This window comes from Melozone crissalis, unplaced genomic scaffold (genome assembly GCF_028551555.1).
Source record: "Melozone crissalis strain CALT ecotype California unplaced genomic scaffold, PUWL_Pcris_2 ptg000058l_1, whole genome shotgun sequence".
NCBI lineage: Eukaryota > Metazoa > Chordata > Aves > Passeriformes > Passerellidae > Melozone > Melozone crissalis.
Genome location: NW_026535836.1, coordinates 279164 through 293824, shown reverse-complemented (window position 1 = coordinate 293824; position 14661 = coordinate 279164). Strand labels below are relative to the sequence as shown.

The following is a 14661-nucleotide window of genomic DNA, read 5'->3' as shown; positions in this document are numbered from 1 at the left end:
AGATGGTCTAACTCAAGTTTTGTTATATATCCTAGGGATCTGTGTTGCATTCAAATGTTGTAGAATTAAGGAGCAGCTTTCTTTATTTATCAGCTGCTAAATGCCTTTAAACAACTGCAAAATTGTTTTTATCTTTGTATATTTGAATGTTTGACCAATAAAAACAACACTCAAATACTTCAATGCTTTTATTAGGAAATACCATCATAAACTATCCAAGATATGAATGCTTGGTTTTATTTATTTATTTTTTAACACAAAATTATACACAGAATAGATAAAAACGTACTACTTTCACATAGCATTGATCCACTTTCTTTAAAGTATTTGGACCAGAGCTGCCCATACACTAATTTTACTGTTACTGTCCTGAGGAAACATCAAAATCTGTCCAACTGGCCTAACAAGAAGAATACAGATATTTTCGACTGTTTTGATGTATCTAACATGCACCAAACCTACCAGTGATTAGATATACAGCCAGAATTCATATGATGTCCTATTGAGAGCTTTCTCTGGTATATATATTCAAGAAGTTCAGTGAAGTTTCATCTGGGAGTATGAGCAGCTAAAGACAAAGCTTGGTTTTCAAACTACTGTGTTTCTTTTTCTAGATTATTTACAAGACTACTATACAAGGACTCATCTTTTCAAAAGAGGTTTTGATTTTTTACTCATGTAAGAAGTGTCTCTGTGCAGTTTCATAGGTAACTGAACAAGCAGGAGACAGACATTTACATTTAGTCTTGCCAGTAAAATAAGGCTTGGGGAAGGATGTGAACTGCCTGTGATGCGTGTGCCCTAAACACATAGATATGCTATTGAAAGTACAAAGTCTGAGCAAAGCATTTAAGAAAATGCAAATATATTGTTTAATTCTTAAATGTATTTGTGTCAACAAAACAAAGAATTACTTTCTTCCACTTAAAATCAGTTTCAGTGCTAAACACAGGTAAGTACCCATCCCTTTAGAACGCCCCCTACTAGAGCTTCAGAAATGCAACATTTTTATCTTCACCTTTCAAGTCATTAGGCACTTTCAGCCTTCTTTTTATAAGTGTCTAGGATGCTGGTCAGGTTTGACAATAGACCTTCAGGCATGAATTCTTCATCGTCTCTTTCTATTCTTGCATTCTGTTCTTCAAGGTATTTCTAGAAAAGAGGTGCAGAGAGCTTTATTAGCTCTGTCATGGCCTGTATTTTACTGATTCTGCTAAAGCATTTTAAGCAGTCATTGCACAGGTTAACTGATTTCAGTTAAACACCTTCCTGAAAGACGCCTCTCAGAAGCAGGTTTAACCTGACAGGATGTTACTGCTGACACTTAACAACCAATTCTGATTATTTACACCAAAGGTTTTGTCAGAAAATTTAACTAGAATCCGCAGGCTTAGTAGCAGCTAAATAACTGATCCTTCCTTAGAAAGAGTAAGCTCTAATTTCCAAGTGTTTAACTGCAAAATGTCTCTAGAGAGATTTAATTCTGAATATCAAATTTTAGCTTACCACTATAGATTCCGTATGAGTAGCAACTGTTTCTACAAGACGACTCAAGTTAGCATCAATTTTTCTCTTCTCTTCTGTTGTTTCTTGCAAAACGACTTGATATCTAAAAGGTAAAGATACTCAGAAGGTCATGTCCATAATTGGAGAATTCCTGACATCTAAAACAATCACTTCAAGTCTGATTTATCATCACGTTTAGCCATACTTTTTTTTCCATTAGTATTAATTTGAACCGAGTTACAATATATTAATGCTCAACTTAAAGAAAAACCCTTACGCGGAAAACAGGAGTTCTGATACAGCAGACAAACATTTTAGCAAAATACTGTTGAGGAGAAACATCTTTCAGTTGTTAACTTGTGAAATTAACACACTGAGATGGATACCTGCTGAAACAACTGTATGTTACATTCCAGAAAATATCTTTATCCTTAAAAACCAAAACAAACAAGGCAGACATGGAAGTTAGGAGCCTTACTCTCTTTCGATATCATGCAATTCAGCTGTAGCTTTACTGAGCCCATCACAGACACCACTCTCAAGTAACTGTTTATGCTTCTTAATCAATTCCCGTTCATTTGCATATTTCTTGTCTTCTTCTTCTATCTCCTGTTGTCATAAGGAAGGAGAAGAAAAAAAAATGGCCTCTCTCAAGTATAATTCGGATCTTTTTTCTTTCTGTTACCTGATTATATCCTAATACTTTAATTCAAAATTCACGCAAATAGTTCCAAGTTCAGAACTGAAAAAAGCCCCAAGGATATCCCTCCCAAACCTAAAGTTTCTGTATCATCCCCATCCCAGAATAAGCCTAACCATCTCTTTATTCCTTTAACCACATTTAAAGGCCTGTGTTGCAGCTACTTTCCCTTCCGAGTTAAAGCTCACAAAGTGTTGTTTAGATAGTCTAAATAGCTTAGAAATGGCACATTATGAACAACTGTTTCTAGGTTAAAAAATACAACCACATCTGAGTAAGAAAATAGCTTTTCTTTTTTGTCTGAAAGAGAGTATAATTCCAAATAATCATCTCTTCTAGGAGAATGACACTGTTGATGCTATACAGTCCACAAAACCAAACAAAATTCTGACGTCAACTCAACATGCAATTTTTGGTAGATTACTGAAACATCATCCTTCAAAAATAATTTTAATACTTAAGACTTACAAACAGCATTTTAAATATTAGAAGAGGAATTAAATGACTAAGCGTCTGGTGGCAAGTGTGTATTTTATGAGCTTAACTTTAGAGAAAAGTATATGCAAGAGCACAGATCAAAAGGTAAATGTCATGTGGTTTTGAAAAATAGAAACTAAATTAATTGCCTTTATAAACCTATATATACACCGGCCTCAGCAGGTATTAGCAGCGAAATAGCCCTGTTTCATGGCTGTAGCACAGGAGTTTGGATTTACAGGAGCACATATGGTAAATATTGGTGTAGTTCAAAGAACATTTTTCTGCAGGGCACCACGGCCCCGCTAAAGCAGTGTTGTCAGAGAAGTTGGGAGCTACCAAAATAGCCACTCAGTTGTTAACAGAGAGGGTTATGTTTTGTTGCTGAACTGCAAGTGGGGAAAATAATAGGGACTGCTCCTGTGCTGGCAAAGGAAGCTAAAGGAAGTAACAGTTTGAGATCATTAAAACAATTTCACATGCTTTTGGTCAATGTTCTCCTTAGTTTTTACAGAAGCTGATTGAACATGTTTACTAAAAACTGTAAAAATGTATTTATTATATACAAATCGATTAGACAAGACAGGTTCTGTTGATCCTAAAATTTCCTTCAAGCACATGCCCGGAGACATCCTGAGGTCAGATGATTGTTGCTGCTTTTATTACTGGATGCAGGAATTTATGATTTACAGGATCTGCTACAGTAGGATGCCAGATTCTCTTACAAGAAAGTGAAAATTGATTCAGTTAAGGTGGCAGTCAAATCACTTTTCTGAAAAGAATGAAAAAATCCTCTAAGAGGGAAGGAAGAAGGCAAAGGCAGAAGCCCAAACAAAAATGCAACCCAAAAATTTATCGATAAATACAAAAATTAAGGATAAGGCTATCATTAAGGATAAGTTGTCATCAAGGTGTAAGAAGTTCTACCTTAAGCTTCTGCTGGTAAAGATCATCCAGCTCTTCAGCTTCTTCTGTCAGCATTTTCACACTGCGTTTCTTGTCCTCTAGCATTACATTCACCTAGGATGAAAACATAACCAAGGAAGTATGGTTCAAAAAGAATTCCAACATATAAATCCATGCCATCACAAACCACACCTGGTTAAACAGGTTAAACCATTAAACTAGGCTAGGCTGGGATGGCATTATCCTTCCTCATAGCAGCCTATGTTATGCTTTGTTTTGGATGAGGGGCTAAAACAGTGTTGGTAACACACCAAGTTTTGGCTACTGCTGAATAGCGCTAGCACAGCAGTCCAAGGCTTTCTGTGCTTCCCAGGGCCCCTCACTGAGCAGGGCAGGGACAGGCAGGAGACTGGGAAGGTGCATAGCGAGGCCAGCTGGCCAAGAGGACATTCCATACCGCAGAACACCATGCTCAGGTAGACGAACGAGGAAATAAAATTCTCCTTCTTTCAATCTGTCCCAAATCCAATAGTACTAAAAATCTTCCCGATGACAATTTGTCGGTGATGGTAAGCCACACAATCAACTGGAACGGGCAACTTATTAGAAACAAGTACTTCCAATGGTTATGGTCAAGTATATGTAAGCTACATAAACTTTAATTCAGGGAATACACGATATTTCAACCAACAAAGACCTCAGTTCTTAGAAAAACTTTTAGGTTCCATTACAATAAAAGCCGTTTTCTCACAGTTTCTCCCCCTCTACTTGTCCTCAGAAAAACCCCAAGTAATTCAAGAAACCAACCCAACACATCACACTTTAACTATGCAAAAAGTTGAATGAAAGAGGCAGATAAGGTTTTAGGGTTGGTATCTTAGCGTTAATCTTCTTTAACTAACTCACCTGTTCCAAAGTGTCTTCCAGAGAATTTTTCCGTTGAGTGGCTTTACTAATTTCTTCCTCAGTCTCGTTGATGATCTCCATGAGGGGAGCCTGTAATACGTATACAAGAAGATTGAACAAATGCAATTTGCTAATCTGAACCAAGATGCACCCCAGTACATCTTTCCCTTTTATTTTTTTTAGGCTACTGTATTCTCCCATACCAAATCTCTTTCATATACTGCAATGTCATTATGGTGACTCATCACACAAGCTTTTCAATGACATTTCATTGTGAGATTGAGAGACCTTCCCAGCATTCCCAAAGAAACACTTTTTTTTTGTGAGTGCTATCTAAAGCCTTCAGTGTTGATTCTACTTACCATGATCTGAGTTCTGTATTTGACAAGGAAATTTGGTCCTAAATCAGGATTAACGTAAATGGTAAAGTCGTGGCCTTTGGAATTCTCAGCACTTACTGGAATTAATTTCAGCTTTCGAGCCAGTTTATGATACTCTGCCAGTGGCTCTTCAATCTGCTCAGAGGAGAAAAGGGCACAAATCATAGAAGAGATACAAGTGAAAAGATGTGCAAGAAGTATTCATATAGTACTTTAAACAAGTTCCTGAGTTGCTCTCTGTAGCCATAATTCCTTGCTACCCCACAGTATTCAAGAGCTGCATGCAATGCCAGCACAGCAGTTTGCTGCATTAGGTACTGTTTTATGGTTCGTTCAGAGTTTGCACACTGAGGTTTCTTAGTGTCTATGGCTGAGAACACTGAATGCTTTCACCTGTGGTTTTCCGTATTCATCTGCCATAATTTTTTCTGCCTCAAGTTTTTGAGAATTAGCTGATTGGGAACTAAAAATGTGCTGGAAAATAATACTAAACAAATGATCAGTTATAAGGTCAATATGCCTTCTCTCATTAGTTTTGACAGGAAATGCTACACAGCCACACATCCTAACAACAAACTAACTTGAGCATGCCTTTAAACAAAGCTTATTAAATGCTTTAATTTCTAATTAATGAGTGCTATTAAATGCAAACATTAAAGACCCCAGGGTTTTTTTTTCCAGTTTTATATGCTTCATACTTGCACCTGAGGATTTAAGTTGATAAAAGTGCTTGATAAAGGGTGACCCAACCAAACATATTTGAAATTTTTTCTTTAGTGCTCCAATTGGCAAAGCAGAAGCTTTTAAATCCCATCACTTCCAGGACTATATCTTTTCACTCTGTTTGAAGGGATTGAACTTGGCCCTTGAAATATGTTACAACTGCTACACAAAGAACTAATCAGGCCCTAAATGCATGCAAAACTATTGATTCAAATTCACTAGTTTTGCCTTACTTCCTTGCTCTGAAATATTAACATTAGCCTGTAATTTCTTGTGTTATCAAAGCAATGGCATGCTAATGTTATCAAAGCTCTAAATGCTACAGCAGTGACAGCTTACCATGCTTCATATTCTAGACACATCTCTTACGATGCAGGAAAAAAGTACATTTCCACTCAGTGCAAAACAGAAAAAGGGAAAAAAGTGCAACATTTTTCAGAGATACTGTAAACAGAGGCCATTCTTGTCAGTTTTGCCTGGTTAGAAACACGTATGGTGGTGTTCGATTATTTAGGAAAGAAATTATCAAGAATCCAATTTTAAGCTTGCATGATGAAAACTGGCAGCCACCTCTGAGTGTTGTGGGGTTTTCACATACCGCGTGTCTCTTCTTAGCATATTTTATCTCTTCATTCCACATCAGTTCTCGTTCTTCTTGCAGCTCCTTATGCAGCTTGTTAATGGTTCGCTGCAGCTTATTTCTCTCGTGATTTATTCTCTCAATGTCTGCAGCTGAGTACTTCTGGTTATCTAAGATGTGCCGGAGCCGGGCATTCTCCCGCTTCGTGGCTTCTACTTCTGCCTCTAAGTACATAAAACATTTGTGAAATGGACATAAAATACCAGCCTATATACATAAACCTCACCTCTGTATTGTATGAGTAAATGACACAGTTATTACATAACATTACCATTTCATTACTCCAGTGTACAGAGAGCTATCAGACAAAAAAAATTTTATTAGCAATCCATTCTGGAAAGTTTATTTGTAGCATCATGCTACTCCAGGTACCTTGCTCTGCTCTCAAGCTAAGAACTACAATTATTTGAAGACTATTTCTAGCTTCACTGTCCTGACTGTGATCAAGTCCTCCTTACCTGCTGCCTCAACTTCATCATTAACACTTTCCAGTTCTTGATCAAGGATGGATATATGAGATTTCATTTTAGCGAAATAAGCCTGGTAGTTCTGGACGTCTGCTTCAAGGGACGATTTCACATTTCGTAGCGTTGCTATACGATCCTAGGAAATGGGTGAAAAGAACAACCACTCTTAGATAAATATAAAATAATGACTTCACTTTCCAGATAAGACAGTAGAGTAATTGATCAACATCAACAGCACAAATATAGAATAAAGAACTTTAATAATTTTTTATCTCTGTGACAGCTAAGTCCAGTCAGGACACCTTTAAAATAAAAGCAAAGAAGGCTGAAAAGATTCTTGCATTTCAGCATTATGTCTCTCATTTGCATCAGACAGTGCTTTAGACAATTCTTACTACAGGTAGTCCACAACTTAACTCTAATAATACATGGAGGGCAGATGAAACAGGGGCATGGAAAACCAGGAATAAACTCAGCACATTTTGCACAGTTGGCAGGAATTTCAATTTGCCACCTGCACAGCCACTAACCCATTTTTAAACTCAGGATGTATTAAAAGCAGAATCCAGCTTTTCAAGCAAAGTATTTTCCATAAAATATATTTGTTACCACTGAATCCCATGCCTCATATTTGAATACCAACACACTTGAAAAAAATAATGTTGAAATTTATATTAAAAAATTTGGTTCAAGTATTTTATTGATATTTCAGTCAATATAGGACCTTATTACCTGTAAATACCTGCACATTATCAAACAAATAGTTACTGAAGATTCCACAGAAAAAAGCCTTGTTCTCTAATAGTATAGAGTCTGTAAAAATCTGGCCTAATTAAAATCTCAAAGCACTGAAATTTTTCCATTTGTTATGTATCATAAGTATCTTCATTCAGAAATGGTCGATATTATAAAATTCAACTCCACCATAAAAACAGACACAATTTACTAACCTGCTCACTTTCCTTTTCTTTTTCTAGTCTTGCAATCTCTTCTTGAAGTCTTTTGTTCTCAGCTTCTAAACTTTCCATCTGGGATGGATCTACATTAAATAAATCCTCTGTGGGAGAGCAGAAGAGAGACTCGAGTTACAAATTTATCTCAATATCACCACCTATTTTGAGTATCTGAACTTGAGCTTCAGCACAGTAAATACCCATTATCTAGATAATTATTTTTCACTAAAAAATAACTAAAAACAACCAAGAAACTTACCAGAAAAACCTTTCATTAAAATGTAACCAGGCAAAAACCCCAGAAGAAACAAGAAGAGAAATGGGTTTCTCGGTCCTCATGTCAGAAAGAGTTCTCATGCCAAAGTCACTCCCAAGAGGTAAGGGTTTCCAAACTCTCATGCAGCCCACACCACAGGAGAGTGTACAAGTCAGGACTACCTTGTGAAGCTAGAACAAATCAAACTTACTTAACAACCTCTTTCTTATCCATATACTGCCTTGCTTCTTGAGGCATCTTTTCCCCAACTTAATTTGGCTTTGCCAAAAAATGGGATGATTATTTTTTCCCAATATCCAGTAACAGTGTGGTATCTTGTTTCCTCTCCAATTGATGGCCCCAGTTTGCAAACAAAGGGCCCTTAGTCTGGCTTTTCATAGGAGAGCAAAGAAAGTAAGACATGTTTTTCTTCCTTTTCTCACATTGTGTTTGTATTTCTGCAGGTGGTGAAATGAGCGAGTCAAAAAAACCCAATAATTTTCTACCTCCCTGAAGACAAACACAGGTGCATGCTGAATCACATACAGAACCCTCACAACAGAGTTTGGAACTCTTGCAGACTGCTTTCAGATCTTCAAAAGCTGAACTTTCTTGTCAGCTGTGCATCCTCTGAAAATATTTTTCTTTTTTTTAATTGTTAGCTTTTCCAGACAGAAACAAGAGCCATCTGCATAGATGGAGTTCACATCTGAAGAATTGTATACTGGTTTTCTGTGACAAAGACATTAAAAAATCAGGTGACACAGCTACAGCTGATAGCAGATCATGACCTACCCATCTGTACTGCTCAAAATACACTTAAAAAAGAGAGCATTAAGTTGAAGTAACTGAAACATACTTAGGTGTTTCAGACTCCCTTAGATCACTTTCACTCATAAACTGAACAAACTGATGCTAGGAGAAAGGAAACCAGTAACACAATTGAATACTTAGAATTTAAAAACTTACTTAATTTTGACTGCACTTCAGCATCCAACTCTTCAAAGGTATCTCTCCCTTTCATGGAAAGCTCATAGCACTTCACACAGTAGTCCATGAAAAGCTGAAAGCAATTTAAAAATCTTTCATTTCAACAATTCCAAGACCTGTAAAATATCTGGATAGTCTAAAGCTACTCAATCAGTGGAATTAAACAGACATCAAAAATATCCTTAATGCTTCGATTATACTTTTGTAAAATTAATTTTTTTTCCTCCCTTTGAACATAGAATTTCAACAGATTATATATTCAGGCAGAAGGAGACAACTATAATTCACACTAAGAAAGGTCTGGAAATCCTGTATTTCTTAAAAAGATATTTAACAAATATTGTAGATGGAATATTTAAGAATTTTTCATCTTGATGCAAATGATTCTCTCAGGCTAGTTTATGGAAACTGCAGGTCTGTTTAACAGACCTTTTCTATAAATATGACCATTAAAATTCAGATCTGCAGGTCTCAAAGTACTCTTATCTAGAATTAAAGAAAGGTTACCCAAAAAGAATTTGCTGGACACTAAGTCGCAGATGCTTCAGAAGCAATTACACCAGTATTGTGAATTTTGTATCTATATATATATATGCAGAAGTGCCAATGTAGAAGAACGTATTTCGTTTAAAAGCATTGTTAGTTGCCAACCATCATGTTGTAACCTTAGTCCAAAATTATGATTTTACTTTATTTTTGCAATTTCTAATTAAATGTTTTAGCTTATAATGCAACCCTCTCCAAACACCTGCTGTGATTTAACACTGAGTTAAATCTGAGTAGTTCTAATAATCCATGATAAATTAAAAAGAAAGCAAGCTGTTGGATTAAGAGCTCAAATTATACTGCCACCCTATTTTGTGGCTCAGAAATAAAACTTTAAAACCAATTTTTACATAGTAAACTGAGTAGATATTGGCACAAGTCACTATATTTAGAATTAAGTCACTGTCTTTATACTGCACTGCAGTTAACCTCAGAAGTCTTGAGTGCTAAAGGAAAATATATCGGAAACTCTAAAAAAATAAACAGCATAATGATGCCCTTTCTCTACAAAGGAGAACAGTATATACTTGTAGAATAAGGTGAATATAAAATAAAGAGAATATTTTGTTTAATACCCAGTCTACACCAATAGACTGATCATCATACCTGCTCAGGAAATAGTTGATCAGGTTTTTTATACAATGCTAGTCTACCTCCTAGAAAGCATTGTGAATATAAAAGGGAACAGATTCCATAAATACATGACCCAGCAATCTAAACTGTAATTAAATTGTGTTGTTACAGCACATGGCAAAATCCAGTTAAGCAATTCTGATACTAATTTCCTTTTTATGGTACCTTTTTATGTACAATTCCATCATCTGTCTCTCCTCCCCAGCTCTGTGTGTCATCGAACGATGGTGCATTTTCCCTGATCGCATTGTACAGCTGAAAAGCAGAGGTGCACACAACAAAGAGCAAACATGAAGACATCCATTAGTTTCCATGCTGGTTTTCGTGAAAAGAAGCAGAGTAACACTGGATTAGGATTTCAGCAGGCAGGTTGGAATGAACCTGTGTTGAGCTGACTAAACACACAGGTAAAGAGGCATGAGCTAGACAGTCAACACTGCCAAATTCTCTCGTGTCTTTTGAGCAGAAAAGGACAGGGTTTTCCTGGGCACTCAATTCAGCAGTGGTCAACTTCTGTCACAGATGCCAAATTTTGCTCAGTCCTGAGTTGGCAGCAACAACTGTTAGGACTACTAAAAAACCCAAACAAACCAAACAAAACCAAGATTAAATAAAAAACACCCCACTCAAACCGAAAACTTGCCACTCTGTATCAGAATCACAGAACATTTGAATCATTTCAATTGAAAATTCCATCCTTAGATTTCAAATTTAGGGGAGAATGGCAGATGTCACAACATTTGCGCTGGAGATACACGTTCCATTCAGTGATTATACTCATTAACTTCTCACGTTTATTGTATGTACAGATCAGCATTTTGCCACCTCCTTTTATACATTAATTTATCCAGTGCATACATGTAAAGAAAAAACCCTATCATAATATAACATGAAAAGCTCACTTTAAAAGTTACCAAAACATTAGGCCAAGGGTCAGCTCCCAGATGACAGCTAAGAACATATATGTTTACATATATGTTAAACAAAGATTTGTAGAAAATATGTACTGAATCTGTATTGAAACTAACATTCCAGCCTGGAAAGTGAAAATATTTATCTTAAGACAAACATTACCTTGACACAATCAATTAACCAAATCAAAGCTGCCACAATCTGAGGCCAGGTTCCTGGTGCTCCCACCGCGTACATGGAGTTTTTTGACAGAGCAAAGGGGTACCTGTACGGCCAAAGAAGATACACTTTTAATAGCTGTGGCAGACAGTGATGAAAACAAACCAGCACATTTTGAAAACAAAGCAGCATGTTTTTCTATGTAGATGAAAGCACAGAAGGAAGAGCAAACTCAATTCTACTGTACTTCAAAGGAAATTAGTTGAGTTCTTACAGTACGATTCTATTCAATTATCATGGGTTTCTCATTTTGCAACTCATAGAATAACATGGCCTGAAAGGGACCTGTAAGGATCTACAAATCCAACTCCCTGCTCCTCATAGGACTGCCTACAACTAAACCATATGATCCAGAGTGTCATCCAGATGCTCCTTGAGCTCCCAAAACTTCAAGTGACTTGTCAGAATTAGTCATTTTATCCAGAATTACACCCTTGGTGCAGCAGAGTGGAATCCTTTTCAACATTTTAAGCTATATCAGCAGTTTCAAATGTTATAGATTAAAACAAAACTTTATTAAAATGCTGAGAAGTGTGCAAAAAAGATTTGCACCTACATTTAAGGAGCCCTGGCACTCTGACACCATCATGGGTATACAGTCCCTGTTTTTTTTTTTAAATGAGACTGAAAATTCACTGTTATCAAGAGGCAGAGGATTTTCTTTCCAAGACAATGTTGGGGCATTAATGATTTCAAACACTGAACAAATTCAGCAATAAACCACTCAGCTACTTAGTGTTTTTCTCCCCTCAACAGTAATTTTGTTATTTCCACATTCTGCTTTGAAGGCAGAATGAGAAAAATTGCAGGAAAACATATTTTAAACTAAATTAAATTTGTTTAAACTAAAATTAAATTGTCTTGATCCAAAATTCTGGAAATTTTAGTTCTTAGATTCTAACAAAATGAACAGAAAGGCCTGTAAAAGAAAATTGTGCCTTGTCCTCCAAAGTTCTATACAAATAATCAATTAAATTTTACATGACAAAGCAAGATTCCCAGAGCTTATAGTTCTGTAAATTCAAATATAAAATGTATAGCAGATGCTGAAAATCAGAGAGTAAACCTAGAGTTCAACAAAAGTGAAACAAAACAATCACAACATTGTACTTTTAGAGTCTCATCTGAATAAATAAACCTATCCATTCCCCCCAACTATCAATGCAGAATTCTTAGCTTTTAAATTTCTAGCCATAGCATATCTATTCAGCCCAGGAGACTAACAATAATCATCTTACCCAAGGGCTTTGAAAATTTTGGGAATTTCCTCTTCAAATTTTGAGTCAGGCAGTTCATAAGAAGGGCAGAGGAATTTGTAGATAAAGGTGAAGATCTTTAAAAAGTCCTTAACTGATGGAGCTTGTAGTGATTTCACGGAAACATCGTGGGCATAAGCATTCTCAACAAGGAACTGTGCAAAAGAAACACGGAATACCAGTCACTAAATAAAGTTTATAGTTGAAACCAAGGGAAATAACCACTTTGCCTAGCACATTTTACACCTCATAACATACATGCAGAACAAGTTCATATGTTACCTCATAAAGCTTTTGGATACATTGTTGGATGAATGTCTTGTCATGAAGGGGCCTGGGATCCTTTATCTTTTTTGTCCTAAACACACCGTACAGGCTGCTGCTTGACCCTCCAGCCCCGCTCGCTCTAGGGACAGACAATGAATACAGGTCTTGTGACAATACATAGAAAGAAGAACTCTCTTCATGTTTAAGGCACAACTGCTAGCTTTATGTTTTCTTTCCATTTGTTATACAAAGTGATACTTGAAGTTTTCTCTTTGTTTAAGGTCATTGGAAAAACATCATCACCCTGGAAGTCACAATGCCATAAGTACAACAAAGATTACTGCATCCTAGATGAATACTTTCTTCATTTTATTGAAATAAATAAACTTTTAGAGAGCAGAAAAATACCCCAAAGATGAAAAAAAATAATGTTGGTGACTGTAAATAAACTCTAAAAATATTTAAGGAATATTTAAAAGGGATAACCCCTGCAACAATGGGGTACTATCAAGAAGATACCCATAACACAAAGTCATGAGCTAAGTAGAAAGATTATAGAGTTTTGGAAAGTTTGTATCTTAGAGAGAGGAAACTAATGCAGAGTATACTTCAGATGTCTTTCTTCCTTAAACAAGAAAATGTATTGAGATACTCTTAAAGTGCAGTGCACATCATTCCCAAAAGAAAAAAAAAAAAAGCTCCCAAAGCAATTCCTGCTCCACAGCATTATTGTTTAGCGACCAAGGACTGGAGGAAGGCAGACCTGAAGGTCTGCTTGCCTCAGATCCATCATTCCCTATAGTGAAAATCTGTCAAGAAAGAAAAATACCAAAATTAGAGGACCATTTTTGTTTTAATGTACAGTGCAGACAACAAAAGCTATCCATTCCTGTTCCCCAAACAGCTGGCTTTTCCTTCTGAAGCTACAGATGTAGGTTTGTTCATGCTCAGCTTCCCAAAGGTACTTCTGTCCTTCCTGAGGAGCAGAAAAAGATTCAAGTGACTACTACTACCAATTCATACAAGAGCTATAGTAAGTAGCTCTTATAGTACAAGACTGTAAATAGAATCTAAAATATTTAAGGAATATTTAAAAGGAATAGACATAGGAATAGACCCCAGCATAGACCATACATAGCTCATACAAGAGTGATACAAACAGTCATATATTCCTAAGCGCCTTCATCCCCCAACATCTTAGAAAGGTTAACTGATGCATCCAGCTATCTCCTCAGAAACAGGTAACAAAGTGTTACAATTTGAAACATGACACAAGTACACAGAAAGGAAGTATTTTTGCAAAACTGGAGCACATGTGCAAACACCCTTGGCTGTAGGGAGCCTTCTTCTCACTGTCTTGTTTTTTTCCCCTCAGTTGCTACTCACACTCAAACACGCTATGATAAATCTCTTCAGAATTAGTTTTATATACTTATTTTTAGCAACATGACCAGCCAGACTTACAGCTGAGGTGTCTGAAGATCCATCTTGTTGGTGTCCTGCACTCTCGGTGCCATCTTAGATTGTCGACTGCTGCTTCCAGCAATTCTCGAGCTTCGGCTCATTGTGACTGCTGTAAACCACAATCCCTCAGTATTCCAGCAGTATCAGAAAATCCAGGCCTATTACACCACCTGTGTGGGGTCGCTGGTGGTGAGAGAGACGGCAGAATCTTGTTTGTTGATCATAAGGCTGGATTTATTTGTATATGATATATAATAGATTATAACTATACTAATAGAATAAAGAGACAGGTTTACAGATCCTTCTAAGCTAAGAATAGAAAAGAATCTAAAACAAAGTTGTGTCCAGGGACTCTGTCCTTGTGTTTGCTCCTGTGATTGGCCTTTAATTATAAACATAGAAACATGAGCCAATCAAGGTGCATCCCCTGTTGCATTCCACAGCAGCTGATAATAACTGT

At 36.5% G+C, this 14661-nt stretch overlaps 1 pseudogene; it reads right to left on the bottom strand.

The window, feature by feature from the left end:
• Positions 1-1029: 1029 nt before the first annotated feature.
• On the bottom strand, positions 1030-14302 carry LOC128944339 (kinetochore protein NDC80 homolog; annotated as a pseudogene).
• Positions 14303-14661: the final 359 nt, after the last annotated feature.